Source organism: Harpia harpyja, chromosome 7, assembly GCF_026419915.1.
Source record: "Harpia harpyja isolate bHarHar1 chromosome 7, bHarHar1 primary haplotype, whole genome shotgun sequence".
NCBI lineage: Eukaryota > Metazoa > Chordata > Aves > Accipitriformes > Accipitridae > Harpia > Harpia harpyja.
Genome location: NC_068946.1, coordinates 8,645,764 through 8,650,377, shown reverse-complemented (window position 1 = coordinate 8,650,377; position 4,614 = coordinate 8,645,764).

Sequence of the window (4,614 nt, the reverse complement as noted above, 5' to 3'; positions counted from 1 at the left end):
CTTGATTGGTCTGTCTGTGTTTCTGAGGTCAGCATCTCTGCAATCAAATCCTTCTCTGGCTTTTTTTCCAAAGCAGATAGAATTTCCTTAACATAAATGTTGCCATTTTGAACATAACAAGTAGAAATCTGTGGCTAAAATTATTCCAGCTGACAGGGCCTGAGAACAGGCATGAGAAATTCATGTATTCCCCTTCTATGGGGATCGGCTGCTGAATCCTTCAGGCAGGATTTGGAAGAGCATTAGAGTACCACACAAAACATAGCACATGGCCACAGCACTGTCGGCTGGAAAAATGAATGAGGCACTCCTTATGTCTCCTGTGTAAATACCTCATTTCCAGCCAGATTAGGAGATGGTTGGGTTTATTTTTCTGGAGCTGAAAGCTATTCTCTTGGGACATAAAAAAATTGGCATTTATATCCCTAGAAAGCTCATGACAGTTTTCGTTAGAAATAACTTTTTAAAAGTCCCATTCTCTTAGTGTCATGTAATAGACATGTTTTCGAAAGGTGGAGTAGAGGATCTTCCGCCTCTGAAACTTGCGGTGCAGTCAGCTAACCCTAAGCGGCAGCATTTGTTCCATGGAGCAGTAATTCCTTTTTCCTATCTTGAAAAACAGATGCACTTTTCCTTGAGACAAGCACTGACCATTAAATCTCAGATATCCAGAGAGCAGTCAGTGTTGGTACCAGAGACACAAAACCACAAAGGGTTATGAATCAGTTGCTGTGACAAAGCACTTCTTGGACAGTGGTTTTCTCCTCACATGTTCAGAGCTCTACATGCGATGCTGTTGTCACTATTATAGCGAAGTTATGTCATTAAGGTGGGTATTAATTAGGAGGGCAAAACTACATTTTGAATTCTGGTCTTGGGGTAGGAAAGGGGAAGGTTTTAACGCGTGGGCTACTACAGCCCTGTTCAATGTTTTCATACATCCAAAATGTTGTTTGCAGTTTCTTCTGCTGGGAGATGATTTAAGAATTTAATGCTCTGACTGTTTGAAAATGATTTTGAGTACTTGGGCCTTATTCTTTCTCCTTTATGAAGGTGGTATTTGGTACAGAAGTGCAAATTAACACAACCATAACAGCGTGGTTCACGTTAGGGATTGTCCCAGTCTGTCTGAATCGGGACATTAGCACTTTTAAATCTGCAGCCCCTTGTATGGCCAAGGTTCAGGCCCTGTGTAATAAATGTAAAGCTTACTGCAAGTTGGTGTATTTCCTTTGTTATCTTTTATGGAAGCTTTAGGAGTAGGACAAGGGATTCCCCCAGAGGTCTAGAGTTTAAAAATTATAAACGAAGGTTTTTTGAGTAGTCACGTGGGTGCAGAGGCTGCATTAAGAGCAGCAGCTGGATGCAGAGGGGTCAGTATTGTGTCATACGACTTCCTGCACAAGAATAGTTCAGAGAATGGTCAACAGCAGAAACGTGGATGAGCCATCACTCATGAATTCCACAGTGCCACTCACTTAAATCCACTGCCTTGCTTCTCTGCAGTCTCATGGTTTTAGCATGTGCCTGGCGTTGCTTTGCCAAGTGAACCACTTTTTGGGTAGATTTGTCACCAGAATAGGATTTGGGAAATCATGCTGGCCAGCCTGGCTTTTGATTCACTCCAGCCTTACATTGATTATCTTCTCTACCCCTTCTTTCCTCAGGGATAAATGGGGTGAAGGACCCCCTCGGAAGTGTAATTACTCCACTATGACATGATCGTCTCTGACAACCAAGCTTACTAATTACAAGGTGCTGTCGTGATTGCCAGTAAAAGCATTGAGTCACGCAGACAAGGATGTGAGTGGTTGGTGGTTGAAATCCCTCACAACAGCAGCTGCCAAAGGAGTGTCTAGTCTTGAGTCCCTTTGTTAACAAATGAAAATGGGAAGAGTTTTAAAATCAAAACACTTGTGCCTGGTTGTGGAAATGGAGGTGTGCTCGCAAGGCTGCATGTTGGTCATGAGATGCAGGGCTCACTGTTCACTTATCCTGAAAAGCCTGCGGTTTCTTCCTTGCATTTTTCCTAATACTAAATTTTTTCTTGCCTAAATGTATGCTACTACCTCCTGAAATGCTTCTTTTGTCTCTCTAATTTCCTTCCGGATCACTGGCAACATTATTGAAGTGCCCTGCAGGATAAGGCGTGTATCTTAGGAGGATGGTATCTTGCACTTAGCACACATTGTTGCAGGAGATGAGATACACCTCAGTGACTCATTCTGTCCTTGCTATCATTTTGTGACAAACACCTGACCTGATGGTTCCTCTCCTTGTGGATAATGTTCTTCATGCTAACTTCAGGCTGTAAATACTGAGCAAAGAGTTAAAAATCTCTTGGGAAGAGGGTAGGAAGCAGATTATCATGTGGTGGGAGTGGGATGGTTCTTTCTAAGCTTGTCCAGGGAGAATGGGAGATGTCTTTAAATGCTGGGAGCAGGGAATTTCCTATATAAACCCATAATTGTGTGGTGGGTGCTTTAAGGGATTACAACCAACTCATTTTACTTGAAGTAAAACAAGACATGAGGCATTCAAAACATCAGGAAAACTGTAGGAGACCAGGAAGTCTGCCGTACCATGGGATTACACAGGTGTATATGCTGCATCTAGTGCCTCCAGAGCAATGAAGAATGCAAACAGATGCACTTACCTGCTGGCTGGTGCTGTACAGCTTGTTTTCTTTATACCCTGAGCATGCTTTAAATCCTAAAATTCACCAGTAAAGAATAAAATGGTGTGTTGGATCTGTTGGGCTTCTTTAAAAGGGGCTGACTTTGGCTTGCTGGTCCCTCCAGTGACTTGTCAGGGATCAGGCTTGAATGTTTCATGCTCAGGGCTGCTACTAAGTAGTTGTGTGTGCATTTTAGTGGGGTCATTTTCCTCTAATTTCCCCCCAGTTCAGCAGGAGAGGTTTACCTTCTTCCCCAGGTGCCGAGACAAGCTCTGATCCTTGTTGGGATCTCACTCAATGCAACACTTCTGCTTCTCCAGCCACTGGTGGGGAGCTGAGAAGAGTTTTATGGTTTGGCTCGGTTTTAATCCAAGCACTAAGGAGCTGCACTCTCTTCCTTTCCCTGGGAGTTTCTCCCATAGTTTCCAAAGCTGTTAAACTGGCTGGGCCATTCATGCGACTGCAGGGAAAGAGCAGGCTTGGGTCTGGTGAGTTTTCTCTTCCAAGTCCTGGCTCAGCCCTTCCCTTCCCTGCCAGCAGGTTATTTACAGAGGAAGGGGTGGGAATGGCATAGGGAATGTGCTCCCTGAGAGCTTCTGGCTTTGCCTTTTTTAATTGCTTTTACTTTCGGTTCCATTTTCAGTTATCAGTGTTGAAAGTTGCAAGGGTGATAAGCCAGCCTGGAGGGACAGCTCCAGCATCAGGACCTTTCACCTGAATCTTAGGAGGAGGGTTTTATTATTAATTTTATCTTTTATTTCTTTAACACCCCACCACCACTATTAAGCCTTTGCACCAGCTCCTAGCTCTGTCCTGTGATGGCAAGTGGGGCTCGTAGTTGGGGTTTTTAGGATCTTTTCCCACCGATGGAGGTTTGGGCTTGAGCAACACTTATCTGGCCCATTTTTGGCTCCAAGGTGCCATGCCACCAAGCACGTGAACCTTAGCAGAGAGGCGGATCCTCTGTTTGTCTCAGGGTTGCTAAAGCCCTTGGTGGTGGGGTGCCAGGTGGAGACCCCCCCCATTTTTCCCTCGTGCTGCTGCATACTTCTCTTTCCTTTGAGGCTGGCCCTTGCCAGCATCCCGAAGCGCAGCAAAGCCACAGGCTGGGCCCTGGCTAGGAGACCTGGGGGTCCAGTGGCCGCCTCGCCTGGTGTCCCCAAACTGGGGCCTGCTGACCCACCATGTGTCCTCTCAGTGGGCACCAACACTGTTGTCCCCTCATGTCCCCTCAGGGGGCTGTAAGGGACCCAACACCATCTCCCCTCATGTCCCCTCACTGGGTCATGAGGGTCCCAGATGCCATCTCCTCTCATGGCCCTCACTGAGGCCAGGGCCACGATGGACCCAAAGCCATCTCCCCTCATCCCACTCGCTGTCCCCAATGCCATCTCCCCCCACACCCCCTCACTGAGCCTGGGGCTGCGAGGGACCCTATGCCATCGCCCTTCACCCCCTCACTGTCCCCAACGCCATCTCCCCTCACATCCCCTCACTGAGCCCAGGGCCGTGAGGCACCCAGCGCCATCTCCCCTCAGGTCCCCTCACTGCCTCATGAGGGACCCAGCGCCATGTCGTCCCCGTCCTCCCCCCCGCCGCCGCCGCCGCCTCTGTGGGGACCCGCGGGCGCCATTTGGGGCGGGAGGCGGCGGCTCCCCGGCGGGGCGGTCCCCGCTGCCGGGTGCCGGGGGCGGGCAGCGCCGTTCCCTTCCCTCCTTCCCTCCCTCCCTCCCGCCTGACCTCAGTTCCTGGCGGAGCGCGGCGCCCGTCACGAGTGCGGCCCCGCTCCGCTCCGCTCCGCTCCGCTCCCTCCTCCCCGCGGGGCCCCGTTCGCCTCCGCGCCCGCCGCGGGGGGCCCCGGCGCGGCCATGGCGCGCTGAGCGGCGACGGAGGCCGCCACCCCGCAGCCGGCGGGCCGGGCCGGGGCCGGGCCGGGG